This window comes from Equus caballus, chromosome 21, assembly GCF_041296265.1.
Source record: "Equus caballus isolate H_3958 breed thoroughbred chromosome 21, TB-T2T, whole genome shotgun sequence".
Taxonomy (NCBI): domain Eukaryota; kingdom Metazoa; phylum Chordata; class Mammalia; order Perissodactyla; family Equidae; genus Equus; species Equus caballus.
In genome coordinates this window covers 54,520,588-54,535,355 of record NC_091704.1, presented here as the reverse complement: position 1 = coordinate 54,535,355, position 14,768 = coordinate 54,520,588, and the positions used below count along the sequence as shown (strand labels likewise).

Sequence of the window (14,768 nt, the reverse complement as noted above, 5' to 3'; positions counted from 1 at the left end):
CTAGGACACTTGCTTATAAACTAAGCCTTTTCCTGACATAAACAGTCACTTGCTGCAGTGCAGAATGTCAGTTTAGTCAGTTAGAACTTTCAATGCAGAAATTCAGTGCCATGCAGTCACGCAGATCGAGAGCAGCACTTACCTTAATTGAAATATTCTCTGTGAACGAGGTGAGAAATCAGTCAAATCAACCGTGAATGGGGTGGGGAGATCGAAGTTTTCAATCAACACCCTCCAAGTAGCTGCATGCTGTGTTTCTTTTTCCTGTTTATGGTGATCCCCTCACTGTCTAAGAGGACAAAAAGATAAGCTGAAATCCTCAGAGGTTCCAGTGAGTAAATGAGGACTAAGCGATGTTTCTTAACGGGAGATCCTCCGTGAGCGTGCTGCGTTTGGTGGCTCCCTAACTGCTGTGATAGGCTCCTGTCAGGTCCCTGGAGCTGGGCGATAATCATTGACCTGATTAGCAGGGAACACTCCCTGTGCGCAGGCAACACGCGCGGAGGGTTGGTGGGTCTCCTGGGAATTGGAAAGGCACCAGGGCCACTTGGGAATCTTGTCTTTTTCAACCTTATGGATGTACTACAACTACGACTGTAATTTGCAAGGAGATTACCCACAGTGTTAAGTCAGGAAGGACTTAAACAAATGTGCGTTCTCCTGCTGTTTTGCAAGGTGCATTCGTGTTAGATATCAGGTACAGTGAAGCAATTAATAGACTGAGAGAGCAGATTTGTAAGACAAGCCGAAAGCTGAAAAATGTTTAAAGCAAAGTGATAAGAGAGAGAGCTGCGCTTGTCTTTGCCCCAAGCCTGGTACACACTTCCACCTTTGTCTAAGTGAAATGAATTTAAAGGTTTGTCACAGTCCTCCAGAGGGCAACTCTCTGATTCATAAAAAGGAAGTATTCATACTAAATAAGCGTATTTGGCAGTTTCCTACAGACACAAGCACTCAAATCAAGGCATAGAGAACAGAGACTGGCTTGTGTGGTTTTTCAAACAGCATTTTAAGTTAGCATCACACTTAGAGAAATGTTTGCATTATACTATTAACCTGAATAACATAGAAGAGTATAACATTTACACCTAACTGAATCATTTCTTCTCTTATATGTTGAAATACTGATTTTCTAAAACAAAAACAAGCAAGGCTGAGAGGATCCCAAATGTCAAACATTTTAAATGTAGTCACATGCCATTAACAACCTGCTGACATCCATCCATGGACCACTCGAGAAGCTGCTCAACATCTTTGACATCAAAAGTCACCACTGCCCAAAATAGATCTAGTTCTCTGCAAAAATTCACGTAACTAAATGCAGTAGTCCCAAATGGTTAATTTTTGACAGCTCTCACTTCTATAGGAGAAAATTATTCAAATAACATAAAAAGAACAGAGGAAAAAAGTCATTTGCATGTCTTGAGGGCGAGAAAAATCTCATTGCCAGGGAGAAACTGACAAATGTCCTCTCACAATGATACTGTGTGAAATGTTCAGCATTTCTCTTTTTCCAATTAGGTCTCACTCGAGACATGTGGCATTCTCTTGATGTGTGTGTGTGAGTGAGAGAGAGAGAGAGAAAGAGAGAGGAAGAGAGAGTGAGAGGCTATTTTGCATTGTAATATTTACATATTTCTTAGAAAAACTCCAAGTTTCAGTAAAGGGATGCCCAAAACATACATAATAGAGAATTTGTTTGCCGTATATATTCCAAGTAAATTTCAAAAAAGTGTCTCACTAAAATAAAACTCTTTGACGAAACTTCTTGGACGAAATAGAACTTCAGTGTAACTAAGTTGCTATAATAGGGCAGACACTTGAACTTAAAAGGGAGATGCGCCCATGAGAAGCCTCAGGAGGAGGGCTGAGCCTGCATTCCATGCAGAGGAGGTCTCTTGCTCCCTCATCTGGTAGAGGGTAAGAGCTGAAGATGAAGAAAGCCAGTAGATATATTTCAGGAGAGAGAGAATAATTTCTGCTGCTAAGAGGGAACCCGTTATGAAATCATAGACTGGCATTAGAGTGTTCTAGTAGAAAAGACACTGTTTAAATAAAAACTGAGGCACATAGATAAATTATAAGTAAATAGTAAACAGGAAATATAACTGCTAATATCTTCTGCGAAGATCCTGACTAGTTGTTAAGAGAGCATTTGTAAATGAAAATCTTGTGGATTCCATGTTTGATGTTTGGTTGGTCATGCAGTTAAAAGCTCTCTGTTCTTGTATTTGGTCTAAGCCTCATTCTTAGGATTTTTAACTTAAATAGTGACCTCTTTCTAAAACTTTTTAAAACCTTAAGACAGTCTTTATTTTCCTGAACCTCTTCTGACAGCAGATATCATCACCAACTAAAATAAGTGCACACTAAGCTAACTTGCTGCCACAGTAGGTACTTTCTGCCTGGAAAGCCATGACTGCATAAGTGTGCATTGATGATACTTGCAAATTCCTAGTCTTTTTTTTCCTCAGAGAATCCAAGGGTCTCTTACTACAAACATGTTTTACAGAAAGTATGAGCGAATTTTCATTATTTTTTTAACCTATATTATAATTGATTTTATGTGGAAGTATATGCATGAGTAACAAATCAATACTATTTTGTGTAGGAGTATAGAGAGGATACAGTAGTGATAATTACGGGTACCATATATTAAATGCTTGCTATGTGCCAGATGCTTTGTTTGTGCTTCAGCTGTATCTATTGTCCATGAAATGCTTATAATAATCCTATTAAACAAGCATTATTATCTTTTAAAAATTTTTATTAATTAAGATAAGGCTCTGAGAAGTTAAGTAAATTTACCAATGCCACACAGACAGTACAGAGGAATCCCAGAATTAAAATTCAGGTCACTTCACCTGTAAAATCTTAATAGATGCTTAGAAATTCTGGAATGTTAAAATCAACAAAAATACCTTCTTCCAACAGAATTAGGAAAATTATCTTGTTTTAATGACTTGCAAAATACATTTTTGCATCCTTAAAATTGCGTTCTGTGACTGATAAAATATTATATCATAACAGTTTGGCCACCATTGTTATCTATTGTTTTAGCAGAAAATGAAATTCAACAAAAATAAACTTTAGCCTAAAAAATAAATTCAATACAGAACTTCCAAATGATATCATTTCATTAGCACAAATGGGTCAGTTTAAAAAGATTTTTCTCTCTTTGGCAATTCATTTCCTCTATTTTTCAAAAATAGAAATTATCATTTTTTTTTTAAACAGGAAAGTGACCCTACTCTAGTATATGGCTATCTCAAAGTCATTTACCAAAACTGAATTAGGCCAAAGTTAAAATGATTTCTGATATCTCACTTCTCGAAGAGAAGTATAGTAATAGCAAAGCTCAAAAGAACTACGGAGCTGAAAAATTCATTTCTAGTTTGTTTGAGCTTTATTTAGAAGTTTCTTAAACCTCACACGAATTCGACTATTTCATATGGTCTGTTGAAATTCTCTGACACATTCATAATCTTACAGACAAATGTTGTGACCACACTTTCTTAAAGCTTTTAATAAAAATTCTATCTAAAAGGAAATGATGATAATTCAAATCAATTCAGTCCTTAAACTTTGCCAAGAAATTTCCCATCTATTATCTCATTTGATTCTTACAGGAATCTTGTGAAATAGGTTATGATAAGTATTTTACTCATATTTTCATGGTGGGGATTTAGGAAGAAGAAGAGCGAGTGATTGTCCTTTGATGTTTGATACTTTAGTGGAAAAGCTGACGTCCTCCTTTCCAGAAAAGGCTTTTCATTCTCCGCCTTGTCTAACAAATATGTTTGTCTGCATCACGTTGTAGTCAAACAGAATCTAAATGGATTTCTAAATGGAAGCTACTCTTTCTTCATTTACTTGGGTTTGTTCTAAAGAATGAGAATTGTGATTGTGATTGTGATGTAATGAAGGAAAAATTACTCTGAGCTGGTAGGAAGCTTGTGGTTTATAGATACAAGAATTTCTCCACTTTGATTTCTTCTCGACTTTTCTTGAGCATGACTATTATTATATTAATACAATTGTTTACATGTTGGTCTTATGATTCTTACGTGAATCTCATCTTGCTTCTCTACAAACTTCAGCTTCAAATATTACCTCTCTATATCTTTTTGTGGTGATTTAATTATCAGGAGAGAAGAAATCCCAGAACATTCACGTTAATTGTTTTAAACACACAAAAAATAAACAAGCAGCCTAACAAAGTAATAACAAATTGATCTTTCAACCACTGCATCGAGCTAATACTAACACAGGAATGTTTGCTGAATGCTAATAGATTCTCATATATTACACATATTTCTGCTTATGTTAAGTCATGGAGGTAGAATGACTGAATTTACCTTTAAGATAAACTTTTTCACATTTTTAAAGCCAGCTTCACTCATATATACTCATGTATTGACATACTATGAACTCTGGAAATAAAGAAAGCTAAACTGGATCTCAGAAAGCTTGGACTATAGTAAAAATTCCGGCACTAACTAGCTTTATAACCTTGAGTCATATAAAAAGCTTCTAGTTAATAATTTCATTGGAAAATGTGAGGAAATTAGACTATACTATTTCTAAAATTTCAGTCAGCTATGAAATTATGTTACCTATTTGACTAATAATTTGTGCTATCCTCTATTTAATTCTGAAATAATCAGGCAGTTGAGAAGAAAAAGTTGTCTGAAAATACACTTTTTCTCCCCTCTTCCACTCTGCCCTGACAGTTTTATTTTATTCTATAAATGACATTATGACAAGCATATTTTGTTTTCATAGTTAAAGAAATTTAAGAATCAGCCAGGAGTCATTGATTTGAAATTGCACATGGAATAGATGAAAAAACTTGCTAAGGTCAAGAATATTCTTTGATATTTTTAAGTGACTATAATGCATTTCTTTTAAAGGACATAGGTGTTATATTATGTCTAGAATGGATCCTTAGCCTTTTTCTTTTTTATCCTGGTCAGTTGAAAATGAAAGGTGATTTAATCAAAATGATTGAGAGTGAACTTAAACTAGGAAGCACAACTGAAAAATGAACATATAATATTAATATATTTTGTATTTTTAAAGCCACATTTCCACTTTAGTAGGCAGTTATCTTAAAATAACAAAAAAGCATAGTGCATAATTAAAAGAAAAGAAATGGCTTTCAGTTGACATCATTGCTTGGCATTTTACCCCTTTCCTGTTAGTTCAGATTTATTCTATTTTGTATCTTCTAGATATGATTATTAATGCAAGAAAAATGAAATATATAAAACTTTAAGCATATTAATTTCAATTTATATTAAATTCACTAAAAGCTATTGAACATTAGTGATAACTGGAATAATGCATATAAAATCCAAACCACACACATTTTAGCAATGATTAAAAATATTATTAAACAAATATACATAAAATACTATTTAATGAACAGTATCGCTTAATAGAAAAAGACAGGCATGTTTATTCCTTTATTGAGTAGATATTACCCTTTTTGGAGAGTCAGAAAGGGGGGAAGGTAGAGTAATGTAAATTTATGGAATGTAGAAAGATCTGGAAGCACTAATGTGATGAACAGTATCAAATTAATTTACTGTTCACTAAAAAGTCCTAGGTTTAAAAAAAATCCTAATTTAGATAGAACTATTCATTTGAAACTATATAACCATATATTTAATCATTTAAATTATTTTCTACCACCATATATAGTTAAAGCTAAAAAGAAAAAATCCCTAACAATACCAAGTATTGGCAATGATGCAGAACATCTATGACTCTCACTTACTGCTCGTGGGAATATAAAATGGTGCAAGCACTTTGGAAAACATTGTGGTAGTTTCTTAAAATGTTAAACATATACCTATTGTGTGATGCAGCTATCTTGCTCCAAGATGTTTACCCCAAAGAAGAGACAGTATACATGTATTCAAAGACTTGTACCCAAATGACTGACTTCATTCGTAACAGCAAAAAAACAGAAACAATCCAGATGTCCATCTACTGGAATGGATAAACTGTGGTATATTTATATAGTGAAATAGTGCTTATCAATTAAAAGGTACGAGCTACTTATATACACACAAACTGAACCATTTATATGCATAATGATATAACTGATCATTATGCTGAGTGAAAAAAACCCAGAAACATACAGGTAACCAGTATATAATTCCATTTATGTAAAATTTTAAAAGATGGTAACAAAACCATAGTGACAGAAGGCAGAAAAGTGGTTGATGGTACTTGGGGGTGGGATAAGGGATGGCAAAGGGGCACATGAAACCTTTTGGGATGATGAAAATGTTCAGTATCTTGATTATGGTGGTGGCTTCACGGGTGTGTACATCTGTCAAAACTCATCCCATTTATACTTTAAACATGTGCAGCTTATGTTATATGTTATACGTCAATAAAGTTGTAAAAATACTCATCTTCCTCATTTTGTCTTCAATAAAACATTACCATAATTAAATGGTTAATGCCATATTATATCCATAATAAAATAACAGTCTGCATGCCTTTGACTCTATTTCCTATTTTCTAAAGAAACCATATTGAAGATGGAATAAAATCACCTACTTTATATTTCTAACAGTTTCTTAAATTGTAGAGAGCGTTCCCCATTCAATCAAAGTTTAAGACAACTTTAAACTTAATGTCCTAGTACCTATCAAGATAATAGTTCAGTAAAATTTTATATAGGGAAATAAAATGCCATTCCATTTCAAGCAATGACACTGTGAAATGCTTAATTACTTCTTGATACACATATATCATTGTCCATTTGTTTCTAAGTTCTCTTTAATGTGGATTGAAATCTTATCCCAGCATAACTTCAGCATCTACGCCACAGCAGGTGACTCTATTTTACAAAAAAATAATTGGGCTTTTTCAGACTCAGGCTCTAACTGCATTTGACAGGCCTTAAGACGAAAACACACTGCATCGCATCGTAAAGTTGGTATTGTTAGAGAATGCCTCTAAAAGGATCTTCATCTTACTCTCACTTACTTATTGACTAAACTGAACTTTTTCTTTGGGTGTCATGGTGACTGTCTCATTCTCTCCTCAGTTACATTGACTGTAACATCCAGTTTCCTCTCATGTCAACCTGCTCTTTTTCACTTTTGGCAAAAGTCAATAATCTGCTGCCACAACACAAGAATAGGTGACTTCCATCTGCCTTCTTGACTTTATTTTCCTTATTAAAATAATTATTAAAAACTCTAATTTATTTAAAAAATTAATTTATTAAACATTCTAATTTCCTTATTAAAATCTCCAAAGTGATACAGGGTTTTAACATATCCCAGACTGTTGGTGAGTAGTCTGAAATAACACTGTTACTGCTTTATGTACATCAAATATATGGACTTAAGTTTTGGTAATCATGGTGCAGCGGTAAAAATAGTGATAAAAATAGCAGGAACTTTGGTGCCTTACTCCCTGGTATTAAAATAACACAGTAACTGCAAACAGCAATTTTGAATCCTTGGGCTAGTTGCATAAACCACATTTTCAGTTTCCTCTGATTAGAAAGGAGGATAAAATAGTATGAAATGAATTCATGGATATGCAGAAATAAGATTAAATGAGTTAATAGATATAGAGCACCGAGAAAGTAACTACTCCAAAATGAAGGCTCAATAAATATCGGTGACTATTATTAGTTAAACCATCAACATGTATACTATGTAAACCCTAAATAAAACTTTGTTTTTAATTGTAATGATTATGTCCAATTGGAACTGGGCTAAATCTATGTCATACTGTTGTTTATGTGAATCCTGAGGAAATTTTTCCCATTAAACATGTAAAATAAAATTATACTGTCCCATTTTTAGCAAGAATGTTACAAGGCATAACAATAAATTCCTGGTAGGCATATAAACTGCTACTATATCTCAGAGAAGCAATTTTGATATTTGTAACAAAACGGTGTGTGTAGGTATGCATGTGTGTATTGTACATAGATTGGGTGACTCCACAGATGTACATTGAGAAAATATTGTGTGTTATATCATTGTCAATAGTGAAAACTGTAAACCCTAAGGTATAGTATGATTTATTAGATATAAATATGAAAATTTGATGAAGGAATGCATCCATTAACATATTCTAGCAATGTTTTTAACATGAAAATGTTTTCACAGTTTTTTAATGAAAAAAAGCAGATTATAATATGATATAAGCCTACATATATATATATATATATGTTTCTAAAAGAAGGTTATGCATCATAAGAAACTAAAAACTTTTTCTTGATTGACAGTGGAGTTTTGGTAGATTAACTCACTATTTCTTATTTGTAAGAAGTATAAGCTAGAGAAAATGAAGATACAGGATAATCTTTATTTTATTTATCCCTTCCTCTTCCAATTGTTTTTTGCTTTTTATATATCTATATAAACAAAGAGAAGAAGCAGCTACAATTTAGATAATTTCATAAAATTCAGTTTTAAATATTTTAAGTTAAAGGGATATATATATATAGCTTTTACAGTAGGTGCTGATTCACTCATAGTTGTGTTTCAAATGACATTGGCAGGTGTATCAACTGAAATAAATCATGACCAGCTCCTTATGGTTGATGAGTGGGATTAGCTGTATTCTCATTTGCACTCGCTCCTCTTCCATTGAGAATAGGTAAAAGTGAGGAAAATGGATTCCAATACCACAGAGAAACAGATCAGCTACTGCATAGGGGTGTGGCTTCTAGAAAGGTGTCTAGCCAAAAAATATAAATATTCCAGTATTGAGCAAAATCTTTCCCAAGCTTTTGTGTAATTTTCTGTTTTTCATTGTTGGATGAGTTCTGGAAGGCCCTCAGTTTGTACTGGAGGGGCCAAATCTGAGATTCATATTGGGCATTGGAGTAAAAATAGACAAAAGACTATTTTCTTTTGTTCAGTTTCAAATTTTTTATTCCAACATTTTATTACAAAATTTCAAACATACATAAAAAGTAGAGGAAACTGTATTAAAAGATATCTATGTTCCCCAAATCCAGCTTCATCATTTAGCTATTTGTGGCCAATCTTGTTCCTTTTATTCTCTAACCCTGTTCTTTTACTTCACCTTGTGTACTTTCGAAGCAAATCCCTGACATTATATTAGTCTATCTGAAAATATTTCAGTGTGCTATGGAAAAGATAAAGGCTTGCTTTTTTCTTTTTTGCAGAATATCCATAATATCATTAACACAGGGTGTTTTCTTTTGTTTAAGGCCATTAAGTGACTAAGGCTAATAAGCCCTCCTTGACAATTTAGCCTATGTTACCAGCTTTCAGCATTTGGACAGCATTCTTGTTCTCTCTAGTACTATAGAGTGTTGGCACTATTTTACTACAGACGTCACTAAGAAGTTATCTGGCCAATAATACTTTAAACTTGATTCCAGAAGCAACTACCCCCATCTCCCAACATGTCCCTTTTATATGGTTAAGAATAGCATATGAAGATATATATTATAAAGCTTAATAATTGACATGTCACTCATTTGGTCAAAAAAACCTCAATAGTCCCCAGTTGCTTATTGAATAAAATGCAAATTTCTGGCCTATAATTAAAAATTCTCTTTGATCTGCCTATAAAGTGATTTCCCACCATTTCAAAGATGAAAGCTGGTCCTTTTAATTGTTATCGGATTGTAATTTCTCAATCTCTAGGTTTTTGTTCCTGGATCTTGTCTGACTTCTTTCCAAACTTAATCATACGTGTTTGTGTAAAAGGACTATATATTTGATAGCTCTCACATTATTTAATGTAAGTACTACATACAAAATAGATACTCAGTAAATATTTGCTGAACACACAGTGTAATGTCCTATTGAACAAAATATTGGTTTTCTGTAACTGGCAGATGTTTACCTGCTCCATCATTTTACTATTCTGTTTAAAAGCAGCACAGAAAAATCTTTGGAGAATTAGATTTCCAGATGCTTCTGCCCTGCTTGGGAATATGAAAAGCTATCACAATTCACCACACTAGAACTATTTCATTTAGGGTAGTTCTATCAAAGGGGCTACAAAGCAAGGATCATTTACCTTTATCACAGAGTGTTGTTTTTCTTACCTAAAGACCAAGAATTAGGTTCTTGATTTCCAGTGGAGAAAACACGAGCTATTTCAAGGGGCCTTTTTATGTAAGTCATATTTCATAATGACAAGCCAACTTTACGATTTAATTGAATGTTTTTCAGTCTCACTGAGTATGTACTCTTCTCCACTTAAAAATGAGCTATTTTTTATTATATAAAATTGTCATTTTAAGTTTTTTTATTTTTTACTAATTTTAAACTCAGTGCTATGGATATGAAAATATCAGAATCATATATTATTAATAAACATTTATTGAGAAAATTAATATTTCACAATTTATACCTTCATTTATAATTAAAGCATACAATTTATTATATTAATGACAGAGGACAAACATACTTGCAGTTAGTTGCAAGATAATGGATTATGGTAAAACTAAGTTGCTACACTTTGCTTTCTCTCACTTTAAGAAAAAATTCACATAAGTATGAAACTTACTCCAAAGCAAGATGATTTAACAATAATTAAATAAAAATTCCAATAAGAACAACAAGAGTAACCTTTTTATAAATAACTTGAAGTAATTCTAATTATTCCAGAATTACTACAATGTAAACTTTATGTTTTCTCTCCAATACTTACTTCTAATCGAAAGACTATTATCCTTGTTATAGTGAACTTTGATTGCTTTCAAAGTGAGCAAATTGGTGGAAAAAATCAGGCTTTTCTGAACTGAGTTTTGACATGTCCTTGAATGGACATTTCAGCTAAGGATTTCTGTGGAGACAACCCTCTTAGGATCATCTACTCAATTCAGTCTAGTTTAGAAGAACTAGGGAAATAGGCTGGTCCAAATCACAAATGTGTGAAAATTCTGATATGTTAGGGATAAATACTTAATGCTCAGCAGGTCTGAAGTTTGGTGGTTAGCATAAGTGACTCAGGGACACGGATGAGCCCTAAAGCTGGCTGAAGTTGAAGGTGTCCTTTAAATTGCCCTAAGCTGAGAGCTGACATAATCTCCTGAGCATAAAGACATCACGAAAACCTGGATTTCAGTAGTCTAAGACAAATATTTGTGCTTGATTTAATACAGAAAGGGCATCTTTATGAGGGATGTTTACTGGTATGATTCTCAGATGAACTAAGCATAGGAGCATGAATGTACCATTGGATTTCACGAACTGGTATACAACATGGAAACATCCAGTAGAAGAATTTTATTCTTAGGTTTTACATTAGGCCTTCTGATTCCTGCTGTTATGCCAACAAGTGAGATTTATGGCATTCACTCAGGAAAAGGGGGATTTTTATAATAGGAACTCTAACAACGTAATCTATTTGGAATTCAGTGTTGGGGCTTAGTCTACCCAATCACTTTATGCAATAGCCCCTCAGCATTCCAAGACTATTGAGGAAGAAATGAAGTCGGAAGAAAGACCTTCAAGTTAATGTGAGAGGAGGCTATGAGAAAATGATGCACCTATGAAAGGTGGCCCGGGAGGCAATAACATAGCAATAAAAGACACGTTGCCTGAATTGCAGAGCAAGATCAGAGTCAGCTGTTTCCAGGCAATTGAACCACAAAGAGGATCAGTCCCATAGGAAGCCCATTCTGGAAGAAACCAGCCATTATCTGGAAATTTGTCAATGCCAATGGGCAATGAAGGCAGATTTCCAGGAGGGAAGCTGGTCAGAACTAATCAGGGACACAGGGACCTGCCAGCAGCTACTTCTTAGCAGGATCTCAACTCTTTCAAAGAACCAGGCTATAGAAAGCTTGCTAGGTAAAGTAACAGATTAATTTAGGGTAACTTTCCCCAAGTCAACAATGCTAGGGAGTAAATTATCTGGGATTGAAATTCAGCAATTGCTCCAGAGCCTACTCTTAAAGACAAGCCTTACGTATATTCTGATTCCATCATACATTCATTTAATAGTGTTATGTACTTTTCAAAGAGATTGCATACACATTATTTCCTTTGAGAAGTATTATATGTAATAAGGTGAGCAAATTGTATTATTATGCCCATTTTACAGATGAAGAAATTGAGGCTAACGTAAATTAAGTGCATCCTGTCTGAGGTCATACAGAGAACAATTTAAAAACAATAAACTACATTTCAGGTTTTCGGACTCCGCATTCTTCTATGTTCATTTGACATAGAAGTTGGCAAACTTTTTCTTAAAGGATTAGATAGCAAATGTTTTAGAGTTTGCAGCAAAGAGGCAAAATTGAGGATATTATGTAGGTACTTATATAATAATTTAAAATGTAACATCTTTCTTTGTGGGCTATACAAAAATGATTAGTCAGTCTGTTTAGACCTACAGGCCATAGTTTATCAACCTAGACTATATCAACACTGGCTTGAATAGTTATTTGCAGTATCAACTTAACCTAATAATGATGAGTCGAACAGTGCTATATCATTGTACATCTCTTTTACTCAATTAACTTGTGTTTTGTGTAGAAGAAACCTACATAAATCTTGATTTACACAGAACACATTGTGAAATAACATAGCGACATTCACAAACTTATAAAAGAATGTTTCCAAAATTCTATTTCTATATACATTTATATTTTGATTTCAGTTAAAAATCTGTCAAATCCAACTCCTTTCAAAATAAAATTATCATGACTTGCATTAAAGTAGATTTATTTAAGTTTTTTCTCCATAGGTAAAATTTGTGGATTGAAATAATCCCACAGTATATCTCATAGCATTTTCAAAAATAAACCAAAGGCATTCAGGTATCTGAAATCTCCACCATAACAATATGGTTGCATACTTTGCAATATTTCCAGAGAATGAATACTTTGTGACAACTATAATTATAATATTTTCTTAGAATAATGTAGAAAGGAATTCTAAGCTCATAAGCAAACAAAAGCATAGCTCTTTAATGTGTATTTTCCTTAGAAAGATTTCACCTGAGCATGTAAGCTTTGGAAAAAAGATTTTTGACTCAAATATAAATGGGATTTTTTATTAAGTAGGAAAATAAGAAAAAATGTCAATATGCTCTTCACATAACAATTAAAACCAGTCAGTTTGTCTTCCAGTTTTCCAGGCCTTTATATTCTCTGTGAATAAATGATGAAGACAGCAACAGCAATTATTGGTAATACAACTTAAATGACATTTAAAAATTGCTAAAAAGGATTAAAGCTTTTCCATAAGCTTTTAATATTTTTTATCTTGAAAGTTTCAAGATAATAGCACTGTTTTTTAGAGAAAAGTTTATTGACTGAACATTTTTGTAGATAAATGGATAACCTTTTCTTTCTCCTCTTATTTGTACACTTAAAAGTTACCATGGGAAAACAAAGTGTCAATTTGTCATTCTATAGTCTGATGTATGAATTGCAGTAATCTTAGAAAAGACATGGAATCTGAGTCTACAAGAAAAACCTTAGATGTGCTCTGAGAACCAAGCCAACCACAAAATTTTGCCAAATTAATAAGTGTTCCCTTTCTCTATCATAGCATATTCAAGGTCTTTCTTCCGAATATGGGCAAACAAGACACTGAGTAGAAAGAATATGCCACTTAGACCTGAAACCACTTTACTACCCTGACTGTGGACATCAATGAACAGCTCTAAAACTTGAAGTGTAGGAAGACTCTTAACTTACGTTAAAACAAGGTTAGAAAATATGTAAAGATAATGTTATTTGTGTTATTGGTGTTTACTTATTTTGCTCATCAAAATTAAAGTATGTAGGGGCTGGCCCCGTGGCCGAGTGGTTAAGTTCGCGCGCTCCGCTGCAGGCGGCCCAGTGTTTCGTTGGTTCGAATCCTGGGTGCGGACATGGCACTGCTCATCAGACCACGCTGAGGCAGCATCTCACATGCCACAACTAGAAGGACCCACAACGAAGAATATACAACTATGTACCGGGGGGCTTTGGGGAGAAAAAGGAAAAAATAAAATCTTTAAAAAAAAAATTTAAAAAAATTAAAGTATGTAAGTGTAAGATCATTCCTAAAATACCATGATGGTTGAATCATGTACAAGGCCATCAAGCATTTGCTTACAACACTTTGGGTGGATGTATCTGACAATTAAATATGCATTTGAGGAAATCAGTGTAAAAAGGAAGAGATGGTTCTATAGAGTGTGGTCTAACAACACTTTGGAAAGAAAGTAAGTCTTTTGTTTGTTTGTTTAAAAGAAAAAGCAGAAACTGGTAAGGGTGTTTTCTATATGTCAACTTGACTAGGTTACTGTCCCAAGCTACGTAATCAGACACTAATCTAGGTGTTGCTGTGAAGGCATTTTGTAGATACGATTAAAGTCCATAATTAGATGACATAAGTAAAGGAGATTATCTTAGACAATTTGTATGGGCTTGATTCAATCAATTAAGTGTCTTTAAAAGCAGAGCTGAGCCTTCTCTGAAGCAAAAGAAATTCTGCCTGTGGACAGCAGCTTCAGCCTGTTCCCCAGAGTTCCAGACTGCCCTCTGACAGCCAACCATATACATGTCAGACTTGCCTAGCCACCTCCTGCATTTTCATCAGCCAATACCTGGCAATAAAATTCTTATATACCCCCTGGTTCTTTTTCTCTGGCGTAATCCTGACTGATACACCTAGACATTCACTTGATTAAAGATTTAAAAACTTTCTGCAAAATTCCCAAAGGGAAAGTGAATCATTTACAACGTTAACATCAAATACAGAGTGGTTGGCTAACAACAACAACAACAGTAGCAGCAT

The 14,768-nt window shown here is 33.8% G+C and overlaps 1 protein-coding gene and 1 long non-coding RNA gene across 11 annotated transcripts in view; one reads left to right on the top strand and one right to left on the bottom strand.

Annotated features, from left to right (window-relative positions):
• CDH12 (cadherin 12) overlaps positions 1-14,768 on the bottom strand; it is a 937,014-nt gene that overhangs the window by 396,921 nt on the left and 525,325 nt on the right. For 2 of the 6 annotated variants that reach the window (XM_014734929.3, XM_070245950.1), the window contains one exon: positions 143-289. The exons of 2 other annotated variants lie outside the window; for them this stretch is intronic. The gene's annotated coding sequence lies outside the window, so the exon portion shown is untranslated. The remainder of the gene's footprint in view (positions 1-142; positions 290-14,768) is intronic. 2 more of the 6 variants (XM_070245951.1, XM_070245952.1) reach the window with 1 other exon arrangement.
• The window catches only part of LOC111769827 (uncharacterized), a 62,103-nt gene continuing 47,404 nt past the window's right edge, over positions 70-14,768 (top strand). For all 5 annotated transcript variants that reach the window (XR_011430189.1, XR_011430190.1, XR_011430187.1 and 2 more), the window contains exons 1-2: positions 70-170; positions 13,533-13,692. This is a non-coding gene — a long non-coding RNA (uncharacterized lncRNA). The remainder of the gene's footprint in view (positions 171-13,532; positions 13,693-14,768) is intronic.